Source organism: Monodelphis domestica, chromosome 3 (genome assembly GCF_027887165.1).
Source record: "Monodelphis domestica isolate mMonDom1 chromosome 3, mMonDom1.pri, whole genome shotgun sequence".
NCBI classification, from domain to species: domain Eukaryota; kingdom Metazoa; phylum Chordata; class Mammalia; order Didelphimorphia; family Didelphidae; genus Monodelphis; species Monodelphis domestica.
Window position 1 is genome coordinate 462,871,141 of NC_077229.1, and position 16,906 is coordinate 462,888,046.

The following is a 16,906-nucleotide window of genomic DNA, read 5'->3' on the forward strand; positions in this document are numbered from 1 at the left end:
AGGACAGGATGAGCTGAGGGAAAAAAATCAAGGAAAGACTCATGTGAACCAATGCGAAGTGAAGTAAGCAGAAGTTAAAACGCAACATAGATTAACAGAAATGTTGTATGTATTATCAAAACAAGATTCCAAGATAAAACCAAGGGAATCACGAAGAAAAATGCTATCCACAGCCAAAGAAGGAATGGCTGGAGTGTGATTGCAGATCAGAGCATGTAATCTTTCATTTTATTTCCTTCATTAGACTTTTATTACATGTGTGATATATCTCCTTTCACAGCATAAAAGCACAAAAATATAGAAAAATATAGAAATGAAAGGACTAGTATAAGGACCTGTATTGGATTATTTCCTACCTCAGAGTGGAGTTGAAGGAGGGAGAGAGGGATGGATGGAGGGAGGTGGAGAGAATCTGAATACTAAAATGTCAGAAAACAATTGTCAAAAATTGTTTCTGCCACAAAGTTGTCAGCCTCCCTCTCTCTTCCAGTCTCCAGAGGCTAGTAGCAAGATAAAAGTCAAGATGACTGATGAGGATGGATGACCTTGGCTTCTTTGATGTCTAAGTTCAAAGTGCTCTTCGGTGCCTGCTTTAGTCACCTTCCTAGCCATTGGAACAAGTTACTCTCATCTGCCCTTTCTGCTGGGGGAAGTCTTCACATGTCTTGGGTAGATAATATATGTTCATATATGTGTACCTTTGCATATATATGCATTATACTCAGATATATCTCTCTTTAAAAAGAAATTGTTTCTGTGTGTAATTGAAAAAAAGTCAATTAAAAATAACAAAAGAAGGAAGTAGCTTCTTGTGCTCTAAGAATGATAGGTCCATATGGATACTACTGTCTTGAAGTAGTCAGAAGAATGTGATTAGTACAGTTTAGTGATTTCCTAAAGCGGTTTACCAAGAAGGATATTTATCAACCTGATATAAACATTAGAAACATCTACTGCTCTCTGGTGACACTTATCAGGGGCATTATAGAGAGCTACAAAACGCTCCAGAACTAATGGATGTTCTCCTATCCTGGAATTCATGTAGGATGTTTTAACTCCATAAGGAAACTAAAAAGCATTGAGAAGAATGGCAAAATTCTGGGTAAGAAATTAAAGATGGGAACACACGAACAACAAACAAGATGATGAATAAGACGTTTTTCTCCAATCATCATGATCTCTCAGACCTTTCCAAAATAGGAATTATGCACCACATATAAAGAATATAAACTATTTCCATGATTCATGACAATAGGAACACACAGTAAAAATAATAACAGCAGAGGAGGCCAATAAAACGTAATCTCTAAAGCAAATGACAAGCATCCCCTCTCCCAGTGCCCACCACACTTAACGGCAGGGTTTTGTGTTTACAAAAGAAATCAAAGCCTTCCCTCGGTGCCACAGAGATCCAAAGTCCAAAGGGAGAGAAATATGCTTAGTCTGCAGGAGCAGCATCATACCACCTCTCCATGTTACAAAGACTTCGACTCAGGAGCAGAGGACCAGAGCGAGCTGAGATTGGACACCTGTTGGATTTATAGTAGAATCCAGCTGTAGCCTTTACCCACCCTTCCTTCTCCCAATAGAGTGAATATTCATGGACTCATGTGAGCAATTACAGTAGTGACTGGCTCTGCCAGGGAATCCACTAACATGATGCTAATAATAAACACCATATAATAGGCAGGTTATTTTTGTTTTTAACTTAAATCACTGGGTGGTAGTGATGACTGAATAAAAGCATAACAAAAAGCCTTTTGTTAACCAAAAATAATTATTATTCAAAGGAATGTGCTATATACCTTCTAGAATAATGAATAAATGCAGCAGGATGGGTAACAAAAACAACTCTTGATAATTTATTCACTGATTTCATCAACATGTTGGCATCTTTGTTTATAGTGTCATTAGGGAAATGCAGACTTGGGGTTAAGAAATAAGGGGCACAGAAGCATAAGTCTAGAACTATCAGGAACCCCAAAAGTCCTCTAGTTCAATCAGTTCATTATACAGATAAGGAAACAATGGTACAGGTTAACTGACTTGTTCAGGGACAGATAATATGTGTTACTGGTAGAATTGGCGTCCATTTTTTTTTTTATTCAAGAGCCAAGAATCTTTCTAGTAGGAGAATAAGGAGAATAATAATAACACCTGGTTCACAATGTGTTTGTGAGGATCCAGTGAGATAATATTTATAAAGGACTTATCAAAATGCTTGGCACACAACAGGAGTTTACTAAATGCTTGTTCCTTCCCTCCGTTCTGTAGCAAGCTGCCTCCCATATGTTCTGTTTTAGACCCTTCTCTACTACTAACTAGATGTATGTGAGCTTGAGCAAGTAACTTAGTTTTTCCTGAGTCCATTTTTTTTCCCTCATCTGCCCAATATGAGAATTGGCCTAGATGACATCTAAGGTCAGTTTAAAAAAAAATGAATCTTATGTATAAAAAAAAATAATTAGTTCTAGAACACTAGATACATTGTCTTCAACCAATGATAAAAGAACCTTAAATTTTACATTTTAAAAATTCTTTTGTAAAAAAATCACATGAGAAATTATCATATTTGAGTTTCTGATCCATATTGAGCTCTGGGTCAAGAACACAGAGGCACGAAGAAATTAAATGCCATGTTAGACTCATACTGTAATCCATTTAAGTATTATTTTACCTCCTCTTATGATAGTTTATGTGGGACATGACTGCCACTGAAACCTTTTTTCCTGACTGTCAGAACTCTTGAAAAAATTCATCTTTCAAAAATATACAATTCAGCAATTTAACAATTGCTTGTATCTTTTCTATAATATATATATATATATATATTTTCTATAAGTCATGAGTCTGTTTCATTTATCAACTGTCTGAACTAGTTTTCCTTTTCCTGATGAATACTAGACATTTGAGATTGGGGTTTTTGGGACACTTAATGGGCAAAATAGTCAACAACATACAAACAACAACAAAACAAGCTGCCTTGCTATTATAAGGAAATAAAAAACACTTCTTTACGAATCAATTTGCTCTATTTGAACACTTACAAGGATGATGCAGTTAGGATCTGGGTGACAACTTGGCACAAAAGAAAGGAAATGGTATTGGGCCCTAGGAAAACCTAGGCTCTGCCATTAACTACTTGCCTGAAAAATTCCTTAATATCTTTGGGTCTGAGTTTCCCCATCTGTAAAATGAGGATAATAATATAGGATCTGTACCTCTCAATGGGCAGAAGAAAGATATAACAAATGAGGCAGTAAACAGCATTTATAAGACCTTCCATTGTCCTGGAATGCCACTAAGTTCTGGAGATCTTTAGAGAAACAAAAAAAAAGGGTCCCTGCTCTCGAAGGGTTTCATTTTATTTGGGGGAGACATTTTGCCAATAACTATGTATATATAAAATACATACTCTGTAAATGGAAGGTAATCTTAGAGAGAAGGAGCTAGCAATAAGAATCCTTCTGCAGATGGTGGGATTTGATCTTTGAAGGAAGCCAGACAAATTAGGAATCATAGAAGGGAGAATAGCATTTTAGGCATGGGAGAACTTCAGTGAAAATTTGATCAAGAGATGAAGTTTCATGTGTAAGAAAAAGAAGTAGGACAGAATGGCTGAAATACAGAGTGCTGAGAGGAGAATATAGTATATAAAACCCAGAAAGGTTATCACCCAATTCTAATCCTAAAGGCCACTTTCTATTAAACCCCATCCCCCCCCCCCCCATCCTGAACATTTTCCTTTCTTCCTTAATGAATTAAGTGCCTGGTTCACAATCTTTATTTCCACCACAATTGTTGCCCTCATTCATACCTGTCAATTTAAATATAGTTTTTCTAAAGGACCTTAACATCTCAGTTCCTCAGTCTACTCAATTTTCACTCCACTGAAGGGATACAAAGTGAAGTGAGCAGGAAAATATTGTACACAGGGATATATAATGATCAACTGTGAATGACTTAACTATCTCCAGCACGGCTAGAATTCAGGAGTACTCCAAGAGATTCATGACAAAAAAGAGTTCACTGCTATAGAAAGAACAGCGTCCAAATGCAGATTGAAACATAACATTCTTTACTTATTTCCTCCATGAATTTTTCTCTAGTGAAAGCAATATGTGTCTTGTTTCACAATATGATGAACATGGAATATCAGAAAACTATTATTAATAAATTTTATTGACATGCAATCTGGGAAAAAACACAATTGCATTAAAAAATTTCAATGCACGTTAGTATCACACAGAAATGGCTATATCTTTGATCTTGTCATTACCAGCAGGTATTCTACTTCTAAGGTCATGAACTTTTACATTCTATTAACTTGTCATACATTTTTAAAATGACATCTTTCCATATGCCTTACAATTCTAATCACTGTTTTTTGTCCTCACTATGACCTCAGTTTCTTCCATCCTTCAATACTTTCCAGGGCCATCAACCCTACATTGGTTATATCCTCCTCCCTTCCCTGTATTGACCCCTTGGTGAACCTGTTTAAATCTCACTCGTCTCTATACTAGGATGCCTTGTCCTATAACTGGTCACTCCTTGAAAAATTGCAATTTTATATTACTCCCATTATTCTCCTTCATTCCTATTTATGTTCTGTAGACAGGATAGGAAAAAAATCACAGATTTGTGCTGACTTATTTTCACTATCAGTTAAATATTTCTTCCCTAATTATTGTAACTGAACAAGTATTAGCAAATTTATTGACTTGGACCTTTTATACAGCACTTAAAATTTTTCATTTTTCCCATTTTCTTCCACATTATGACTCTCTTAGCATCTGTGGTATTTCTTGGGGTGTAAAAATATATTCCATTAAAAAGTGATTTTTCTAATATAGGAAAGAAAACTTAGCTACAATAGAATTTTTCTCAATCATTTAAATATTGTGACTTAGACTTTCATTTAGTCAAGTGTCTCTGGGAATGTCACTTAGCCTCTTTCAGCTTCAGTTTGGTTATCTGTAATATGGCGATCATAACAGTATTTACTTCATTGAGTTATGATGATAAAATGAGATAGCATATGTAAAGCATTTTGTAAACCCTGTAGGGTAATATAAAAGCTAACTATAATCATCATCATCATCATCATCACCTCCTATTTATTCTGATAAAGAATAAATGATAATATATTGATTAGACAATATCTTAATTTTGTCATGCTCCCAAATTAAATTCATTTTAAATATGTTAAGTGGTTATCATTTTCTTATTTAAACCAACATAAACCAGAAACATCTACAAATAACTTTTAGAATCTCAATTATAGCTATAAATAATACCAAACTTTTCATTTCATATTCTTTCTAATAGTTTTCAATATTTAATTTTAATGATTATGTGAAGTAACTCAACTTAATCATGAGTTAATTTGTGAAGAGATGTAGTCAATTTTGCTTTGTAGAATCAGTTCCTACGATCCCAAGGCTCTGTCTGACACACCTTACATTCAAACCTTTATCTGAATTTGGTGATTATGATTGATATATTTTTTTCAAACCCTTCCCTTCTGCCTTAGAACAAGTAGTCAGTATTTTAAGATTCTAAGGGAGAAGAGCAGTAAGGTCTAGGAATTAAATGACTTTCCCTATAGGAAATATACATCTAGCTGTGCCCTATGATTGATATTTTTGTCTTGACAGTGGACTATCCAATGATGGCATTAAAAAACCAAAAGCTAAAAACAAAGAATTCAAAGGCAATGATCCCAATATAGTAGTGATTTTCAATGGATTCTCCAAATGCCAAGAGGGCTATAGAGATACACTCATTCATAATTGCCATATCTAAAGGACTTCAAAGTTTGGAAAACCTTTTCCTTACAATTGCCTTATAACTGAAGCATTATTATGCCCATATGATCAATGAATGACATGGCCATCATCCATTAGAAGGTTAGTGAATATTATAAGAGTTTGACTAAAATATATGACTCAAAGTATTATTGTTCAAAGTCTAAGTGACCTTTACTAGTTTTTATTTACAAAAGAGGTGGAAAGAGTGAAAGTAGAGAAATACAAAAGTGTAGAGAAGACATTAACCAACTCAGTTAGGACTTGTTGATCTTCAACTGGAATTAAACTCTCTCCAGAAGACAGGAAGGGAAAGCCAGCTATCCACTCACCCAAGTTCCCTCCAAGAGGCAGGTCAAGACAATGACTAGAAATGAAGGTGACTCCTGAGCCCAACTTTCTTCCTTGAGTGAATCTTCTTCTTGAAGCTGACTTCCTTCTTGAAGTCAAACTCCTTGGAGTTGACTCCCCTAGCCCAAGAAATTCAGGGCCTTTTATAGTGGCTCCTTGTCCCTTCCCCCTTCCACAAGGGCCAATCACAGTTTCCAAATTGTCTAGCACTGCCCAGGGGACAGTGTGGGATTCACCCTTCTCATCCTCTGAAGGTGTAAACTCTTATCAAAGGCCTCTGAAGATCATCCTCTGAAGGTCAGTTTCTCCTCAAAAGGTTCACATTTTCCTGATTGAATTTCTAAGGGATTCCCTTTCATAAGTGTGAACTCAGAATAGGCAAAGGGAACAAAAAAATTCCCTTTCCACAATATCCAAGGTAGGATTTCTATTCAGATTCAATGATTCTAGTTCTAGTACTTAGGCTATTTTGCCATAAGGAAAAAAATCAGCACATAAGATTATTAAACTGATTATTTAATATAATTAAATATGTTAGCTTTTAAAACTACTTTCTTTATTAACCAAATCACAATCACTCATGTGACATTCATCATGTTAATTAGAGACATAGTCTTACCAACACTGAGTACAGCACTCTATACTTTATCTAGGATGGATATAGAATACTGAAGAAACACTGGAGTGACAGATAAGTAGATGTGGGATGATCATAGATCCTTTGACCAGAAGAAATTAAATGTAAATATGTTCAAAACATTATTTCAGGGGCAGCTGGGTGGCTCACTAGATGGAGAGCCAGGCCTAGAGATGGGAGGTCCTGGATTCAGATCTGGTCTTAGACACTTCCTAGCTGTGTGACCCTGGACAAGTCACTTAACTCCCATTGCATAGCCTTTACCACTCTTCTGCCTTAGAATCAATACAGAAGGTAAGGATTGTTAAAACTTTTTTTTAAACCATTATTTTAGCAAAATAACAAATTGTAAGCAGATTAAGTCTGCAGAAACTATAGGTTTTAGGGGGCAAAGATATTATAGGCAACTGTATATGATATAGTAGATAGAGCAGTGGGCGTGGAATCAGGAAGACTTGAGTCCAAATCTGGCCTTGGGCACTTAGTAGATGTATGAACCCATTTTTTTTCTATTTGACTAGGTTTTTCCATCACTGAAAAGGGGATAATAGTAGAATCTGCCTCCCAGGGTTCTTTATTTTTTTTTTCTCCCAGAGTTTTTATGAGGATCAAGTGAAATAATAATTATAAAGTGCTTAGCACTATGCCAGGCACATAGTAAGTGACACAGTAAAAAGTGTTAGTTATTATTATTGTTATACAGCTTACTAGGAGAGAAGTTTTGTCATGTGTAGTGACAATTGCTGTCAGTAAGATCTAGTTCCCTATCCTGCCTCAGTCTCTGCTGAGAGTGTGCTCTAGCATGGCTCAGTTCCTACATAGGATTGATGTCCAGATCATGTCCAGATGTGTTTTGACTTGAATTCTGGGCTGGGTCCTGACAGTCGTTCTTGAAGGTCGCTTCTTGTTACTCAGGGCTTCAATGCTAAGTTGACTACAAAACCTGGATGCTAGGACACTCCTGCTGACATTTTGAAACACACAAGGATGTACCTCTTAATCTTTTCTCCAAACACAGGAAACAAAAAAGAAAAGAAAAAGCCAAGGTAAGAAAAAAGCAGCTACTCATTTTCACAGGGGAATTGACTTTCCCTGGGGTCTATCAGTAAATGAATTAAAGAGATCTATCAAAAGCAAATAGCTAAAGAGAAAAGAGGTTGAGACTCTGCCTACTAGCCCACTTTAAATGCCTTTTCAACACATCTAGAAGCTCCCTATTACACGGATGCATTGCTGGTGGAGTTGTGAACTGATCCAGCCATTCTGGAGGGCAATTTGGAATTAGACCAAAAGGGCTACAAAAGAATGCCTGCCTTTTGATCCAGGAACACCACTCCTAGGTCTGTATTCCAAAGAGATTTTTAAAAATGGAAAGGACCCATTTGTAAAAAATATTTAGAGCTGTGCTTTTTGTGTTGGCAAAGAAATGGAAATTAAAGGGGTATCCCTCAATCAAGTGGCTGAACATAATTGTGGTATGTGAATGTGATGAAATACTATCAGGCTGTAATGAACAATGAACAGGATGATTTCAGAAAGAACTGGAAAGACCTGCATGAACTAATATGCAGTGAAATAACCAGGTGAATATTATACACAGTAAAAGCAACATTGTGGAATGATCAAATGTAGTAGACTTGGTTACTCAGCAATGCAATGTTCCAAAACGATTCTGGGGGACTAATGAAAAAGAATGCTATCCACCTCTCCAAAAAGAACTGTTGAAGGAGGAATGCAGATGAAAGCATACAATTTATCACTTGCTTATTTGGGTGTAAGTTTTGGGGGGTTTTGATTTTATAAAATTATTCACTCATAAAAATGAATAATGTGAATATATTTTGGGTGATAATACATATATAACCCAGATTTAATTACTTGTCAGCTCCAGAGTGGGGAGGTAAGACAGGGAGACAATATGGATCATACAACATCAGAAAACTTATGTAGAAATTTATTAAAATAAAAAAAACTTTATAAATTTTTAAAAGAGTAAAAATGCCTTATTCACTCCATAGTTGATGAGTTATAGAATGTACACATATATTCATGCATATATATGTATGTATACAAATCATAAGTAATGGTTTAAAATATACATATTTATATTTCATAAATTTAATAAGAATATACGTATTTATATTTCAAACCATTACTTCTGTTTTGGGATTGATACTGTGTATGTTTCAAAGAAAAAGAGTGGTAAAGAGTGAAAACCCAGGTTAGGTACCTCACCCAGGATCACAGGGCTAGAAAGTATCTGTGGTCACATTTGAACTCAGGACCTCTTATTTCCACACCCAACTTTCTATCCACTGAGCCATGTATCCAGCCCTCATACTCCAATATTTTTCTAGGCATTTCCTTTACAAGTTACTCTTCCATGTGCCAATGCTTTGAGGAGAAACAGCCTCTTACAGACATTTTGTGCTCACATTACATAGAACAACACTTGGGAAGTAATAGTTTAGATTATTTCCAAAACACCAAGTGTTTTAGAGTATTTCTATTAATAATAGATTAGCGAACATATAGGCTGCACCCTCAAAATCATCTCTTTGAAAAAAATACTAATAGGTTGTGAAAATATTAGGATTCATGATTTTTTCAGCTTTGGAGATTCTTTCCAAAATACAGAATTGCCTATTCAACTAAAACTACCTGTTTGTGAACAAGTAAATAGACTCTAGTGAATTGCTTGAGGCTAAGAAGTTAAATATCTTGTCCAAGAGGACATAGTTAGTTTTAAAGATAGAACCTGAACCCACATGTTCCTCACATTAAACCCAGTACTTGAGGCAGTAGGCCATGCTGCTTAGAAAATAAATAAGGAAAATAATTTTTAAAAACTGTATATAAATGTTTACATTTTTTAAAAATTTAAGACATTTCCATTTAAAGACATTTCATTCAATTTTAAAATAAGGTTTTTTTTTTTACTTTTATTGGCAGTTTATTTAATCTTCTTTTTATGTCATCCTAATTATTCTTCACTCCATTGATGAATAAAATTATAATTATGGGATAATTTAGGCCTCATGTAAGCAACATTTTGGGGAAAAGAAAGTGGAACCAAATTGAGACCAATAAAATACATTTTTCTAAAGTTTGAGAGATTAAAATTTTACTTTAAAAATTTTGGAATTATATTTGTACAATATGTTGCCCTTTACCATGCTTTGAAAATGAAAAGGAACGTCTGTCCATCCTTAAAAGTCTGAGCAAAATCTACTCAGATCATTGAATGTAAAATGGCTGATGAATTCTAAGGATCGTTACCTCAAATATCTTCCTGAAACACATCATATGAAAGATGTGGTATATCTAAGGTGCTTCTGTCTAGCCCCAAGTTCTGCTAGACAATGGAGATAATGATTACATAGAATGGCACTTAAGAGTCCAATAAAGGAGCAGAACAAAATAGGGACATAGTCTGCTGACTGCTCCTGTCGCCTAGAGAAAGATTACTCCAAGTATTAGCTTTTTAAAGGGAAATTTTACTGACTTGGGCCTTACTTTATTCATCTACAAAGAGAAAAGGTTAGACTGAACAATGTCCAAATGTAAATCTATGATTTAGTCACAACTTGAACTAGGTAATTAATTGTCAGGAGAACTCATTTCTGACACTTTTTATATTTCTGTTTGGAGAAATGTCCACAGTGATAGTTATGGAATGATTATCTGTTTTAATTTAAAAGAGCAGTCGATATGCTTTGCTTGAGAGAAATAGATAATATAGTCTCATCAGGAGAGGGGAAAAGAGAGTGATTTTGAAAGTGCTACCTTTCTCACCATTACAAACTGTGGCTCATTTGACCAATATTCCTTTTCATGGGCCATTTAATGTATGGCACATCTACCCCATGAAACTGCAGAGAATCATTGTGGGGATTGGGGAGTTGTGTTGTTGTGGTGGTGGTGGTGGTTGTGGTTTGTTTTAGATTCTGCCTCAGTTGCAATCTTAGAAAATATTATCTTTTGTGTTTTGGACTCATGCTTTTCTGTAATGTTTTTATGAAAGATGGTGGAAAAAGTACATAGACCCACCCAATTTTAACAAACTATCTTTCAAAAAAAATAATACCTGGGGACTGCTGGGTAGCTCAGTGGATTGAGAGCCAGAGTTCCTACGTTCAAATCTGGCCTCAGATCCTTCCCAGCTATGTGACCCTGGGCAAGTCACTTGACCCCAATTCTAGACTTTACCATTCTTCTGCCTTGGAACTAATACACAGTATTGGTTCCAAGATGGAAGGTAAGGGTTAAGAAAAAAAAAAGAATAACTCAAAATCAATTCTGGAGTAGCATAACCCACAAAAAGACAAGGTGAAATAATTTTTCATTCCAAAATGACTTAAAAGGTAGGCATGAAAGATCTATTTTTCCAGGATGGAGTTGAAGAGCAAAGCAGTACTTCAATATTGGTCCCCACAATGGCAACAGGTCTGTAGGGTGGCTGAGTCAATAGCAGAGGCATCTCAGGCTCTCAGACACAGATGGAAAGGGGTGGGTGGATAATTGCTCAGATTAAAAGGGTCCCTCTGTTGGCTCTGGGTACAAGACTCATATTACATTGCCAATATGCAGATCCAGGTCACATCAAGAGTCATGGTCTCAGAGTGAGGAGGAGTACATACCATACCGCATTTGTATCCTCAGGAGATCAGGGAACCCTGGTCACAATTCCAAGGCAGAAGAGAGAACTTATTTTTCTCACAGTCCAGGATACTATTAAATATACTTCTCCTAGTATCATACCACTGGTATTGAAGGTACTGGAAACAGATAGATCCTCAGAGCTAGCTCTAATGGCAAATGCACAAAAAACATTTAATTTCAAAAGTTTTTTTTAAACTTTTAGTTTAAAAAAAGTAGTTAAAAAAGCCTGAAAGAAAGAAAGAAAAAGAAGGGAGGGAAAGAGAGGAAGGGAGGAAGGGAGGAAGGAGGAAGGGAGGGAAGAAGGGAGGGAAGGAGGGAGGGAGGGAGAGGAGGAAGGAAGGAAGGAAGGAAGGAAGGAAGGAAGGAAGGAAGGAAGGAAGGAAGGAAGCAAGGAAGGGAGAGAAACAACAAAAAAGTTACTTTGGTGACAAGGAAGACCAAAACAGAAATTCAAAAGACAACCACAATACTGCTTTATCCAAAGTTTCTAAGAAAAATGTGACTTGGAATCAAGACCCCCAAAATTAATAAAAGAACTCAAAATGGGTTTAAAAATTAGATAAAAGAGGAAGAAGAAAAATTGGGGAAAGAAATGAGATATAGAAAAGTTATGAAAAAAAAAAGAGTCAACAGCTTAATAGAGGCATAAAAAGTAATAAGGAATATTTTAAAAGCAGAATAGGCCAATTGATTTAAAAAAGGCACAGAAATGCAAAAGACTGTTAAAAAGCAGAATTGGACAATTGGAAAAAAGATGTATAAAAATGCATTCAGAAGAACCTCTTAAAAGGCAGAATTAACTGCATGGAGGAAAATGCACAAAAATTCACTGAGAAAAAGAACTCTTTACTAAGTAGTATTAGTCAAACATAAAAGAAGTTATAGAAACTCACCAAGGAAAACATGCCTTAAAAAATTAGTCTTGGTCAAATAGAAGAAAATGACTCCATGACACATTAAGAAACAACCAAATGGAGTAGCTGGGTAGCTTAGTGGATTGAGAGCCAGACCTAGAGATGGGAAGTGCTAGGTTCAAATCTGGCTTCACTTTCTAACTGTGTGAACCTGGGCAAGTCATTTAACCCCCATTGCCTAGCCCTTACCACCCTTCTGCCTTGGAACCAATATACAGTATTGAATCTAAGATGGAAGGTAAGGGTTTAAAAAAAAAAGAAAGAAACAACCAAAGTCAACAGAAGAAAGTGTGAAACATCTCATTGGAAAAACAACTGATCTAGAAAATAAATCCAGGAGAGATAATTTAAGAATTATTGCACTACCTGAAAGCTGTGAAAGAGATTAAACATTATCTTTCAAGAATTTATCTAGGAAACCTGTCCTGATATTCTAGAACCAGAGGGTAAAATAGAAAATAAAAGACTCTACCAATTATCTCCTTAAAGAGACACCAAAGGGATAACTCCCAGGATTATTAGAGCTAACATCCAGAATTATCAGGACAAGGAAAAAATATTGCAAGCAATCAAAAGGAAGAAATTCAAATACTGTGGAGCCATAGTCAGAATAAGATAAGATTTAGCAGCTTCTACATTAAAGGATCAGAGGACATGGAAAATGATATTCCAGAGGGCAAAGGAGTTAGAACTTCAACCAAAAAGCTCTTAGCCATCAAAACTGAGCATAATCTTTTTTGGGGAAAATGGATACAATAGAAGACTTTCAAATATTCCTAATGAAAAGACTGGAGCTAAAGGGAAAATTTGACTCTGAAATTGAAAACTCAAGAGAAGCATAAAAATATAAACAGGAAAGAGTAATCAAAAGACATGTTATAAGGTTAAACTGTTTACATCTCTACATTGGAAGATATTTCTTAAAACTCCCAAGAATTTTATCATTATTAGAGCAATTAGAAGGAGCATGTATAGACAGAGGCTAAGGATGTGAGTCGAATAAAATGAAATGCTGTGAAAAAATTAAGGGGGTAAGAAAGAGGAATGCATTGGAAGAATGGAGAAGGGAAAATTAGAATAGGGTTAAATTATGTCACATGAAAGAGCTTTTACAATGGAGGAGAAAATGAGATATATGAAGAAGTGAGCATGTGAACCTTACTCTCACAGAAATTTGATTAGAGGGAAGAGCATAGACAAATTATTTGGATATAGGAATCTACCTGTCCTAGAGGAAATTAGGAAGGGAAGGGGGGAAAAGGGGGCTGGCAAATTGGGGGATGTGGTGGTCAGAAACTGAGCAAGGAGAAGCAGAATGAAGAGTAATACATAGTAATTAAATGGTATTTTTATGTCTCTCTAATAAAGACCTCATTTCTCAAATACATAGAGCAATGAATCAAATATGTAAGAATGCAAGTCATGCCCCAGTTGAAAATGGTCAAAGGATATGAAGAGTCAGTTTTCAAAGTAATTAAAGCTTTTCTAAATCACTATTAATTAGATAAATGCAAATTAAAACAGCTTTGAGGTACTACTACTTATGTAATAAAAGGAAAATGACAAAAATTGTAGGGGATGTGGGAAAATTGATAAACTAACAAACTATTTGGTGGTTGATGAATTGATTTAGCCATTCTGGAAAACAATTTGGACCTATGCTCAAAAGGATATCAAGCAGTATAGACTCTTTGAACTAGCAATACTATTACTAGGTTTATATCCCAAAGAGATAAAAAAGGAAGAGTAAGACCTATATTGGCAAAAATATTTAAAACAGAGGGGAGGAGAGGGAGAGGGAAGGAGAGAATTTGAAATGTAAAATTCTTTTTAAAATGTTGGAAACTTTTTACATGCAATCAGGGTAAACATAAATTAAATTAAAAAAAACTTATGGAATATGTATTAATGAAGGATGGGTGTAGATTCTCCCCCAAATAATCACCTGAAGGATGATTCACAGCCCAGAGAATTGAGATTCATGTACTAGAAACTTTTAATGGATTGTTCCTACTTTATATCGACTAGTGTACTGATGTCACTAAGCTTGTTCTGAATCAAGGATGGCCTTAATCTTCTCTCATGTCAGATCCAATGAACTAAAGCTTAGAACAATGAATCTGAAGTTCAAAAACCTGGGTTATAATTCTGGTTCTGCCACTTCTTGTAAAACTATAGATAAGTCACTTAAGCTCACTGGCATGCACCTCCCTCTCTGAATTTATTATCCTAAGCAAAGTTAATATAAAATTCTAAAGGTACTATTTTTTAACTGTCATAGTTAAAAATGTCTGAAGGACAGTCTGAAGGAAGCCAGGGAGCAAGAGGACATGCCCTTGTGATTCCAGCACAAGTAACTTATTTCTCTTTTCACTTCACCTAAGAGGATATATTTTTGAGGGCGATAAACAGATCCCCAATCAGAGCAAAAGACTATAGGAATTAGAGTACTACCAATGTGTAATTCTAATTCATAGAAGTAATATTCCCAAAAGCCTTTTGCATTCTTTGCCCCATTAGCCCCAGATAGGTGGTGATTGAGGATAAGTACAGTAAGGTTCTTAAATTTCAAAGCGATAGACATGAAGATTTATGATGCTTAGATTATTTCCATATGTTATCTTCAAGCACATTGTAGCTTTCAAATAGATTTTCACACATGTTTTTAAAATTTTATTGCATTATTTTCTTCCTCTAATGTTTGCATATTTCAAATTTCTTATTCTGTTTCAAAAAATTATTGTTAAGGGAAGTGTTTTTGTTGTTGTTATTGTTCTAAATTTTAGTCTCTAATTAGATTTACTGGTTTCTTTCTTGATAGGCCAATTTCATCGTTTATTCTTTGATGTTTTAATTTTATTTTTTGATTGGTCTTCCATATCATTCTAGAGACTCTAAGAATAGTATTATTATTATTTCAAGGACCTTGCATACTTTGTTTTATTTCCTTAACCTGTATCAGGGAGCTTTCATTGCTTTGGGTAAGTTACAAAATACTTATCCATTAAAACAGTTTTTACAGTGGAATTGAGCGTTTGCTATGGGAGGGGTGTAGGGGTAGGGGAGGGAAAGAACATGAATCATGTAACCATAGGAAAATTTTCTTAATTAATAAATTAAATAAAATCATAGAAATAAATAAATAAAATATGTTTTCTCTTCCATCACTGTTCATTTCTCTTCCTTCACCAATTTTTATCTTTATTACTTACTCTACTACTATTATAATGTATGACAATTAGGTCATGCAATAGATAGAGAGTTGGGCCTGAAGTCAAGAAGACTTGTGTTCAAATTTGACTTTAAACACTTACTAGCTATGTGATTCTGGCCAAGCCACTTAATCAGTGGTTGCTCCAGTTTCCTCAAATGTAAAATGGGGATAATAACACTGTGTTCAGAATGGCAAACAAATATAAAACAACATGGATGCACCCACGATCAAAACAGTGGCATCTCATTGACTACATCATTGTACGCCGGCGAGATATCCAGGATGTACAGATCACCAGAGCCATGAAAGGAGCTGAATACTGGACAGACCACCGATTGGTTAGAGCGACTCTTCAAATGCGCATTGCGCCTCGCCATCCAAAACCTGCCCAGACAGTTTGTGCATTTTACAATGTGAGTCATCTTAGAGATCCATCTTATTTGCAAACATTCCAGTCCTGCCTGGACGACAAGCTGTCATTGTGGGTGATCCTCAGCAAGCTCGGTTGCCCAGCAAAATTCGTCAAACTGATCCAACTCTTTCATGTCGACATGACAGGGGAAGTCCTATCTGGTGGAGAGACTTCCGATCGCTTCAACATCTCCAATGGCGTGAAACAAGGCTGTGTCCTCGCTCCGGTACTATTCAACCTATACTTCACCCAAGTATTACGACATGCTGTGATGGATCTAGACCTGGGCGTCTACATCAAATACCGACTGGATGGCTCACTATTTGACCTTCTCCGCCTGACTGCAAAAACAAAGACAACAGAGAGACTCATCCTGGAAGCTCTCTTCGCAGATGACTGTGCTCTCATGGCCCACCAAGAAAATCATCTCCAAACCATTGTGGACAGGTTCTCTACAACAACAAAACTGTTTGGCCTGACTATCAGCCTCAGCAAAACAGAGGTGCTGTTCCAACCTGCACCAAGGAGACCAACAAACCAGCTGTGCATAACTATCGACGGCACGCAGCTTTCTAACATCAACACTTTCAAGTACCTGGGCAGCACCATCGCCAACGACGGGTCCCTAGACCATGAGATGAATGCCAGGATCCAAAAGGCCATCCAGGCACTCGGGCGGCTGCGCTGCAAAGTCCTCCAACACAGCGGTGTAAGCACTGCGACGAAGCTCAAAGTGTACAACGCAGTGGTCCTCAGCTCGCTCCTGTATGGTGGTGAGACATGGACACTGTACCAGAAGCACATGAAACAGCTGGACCAATTCCACCAATGCTCCCTCTGGTCAATCATGAGGATCCGATGGCAGGACTGAATCACCAATCAGGAAGTCCTCGACAGAGCCAACTC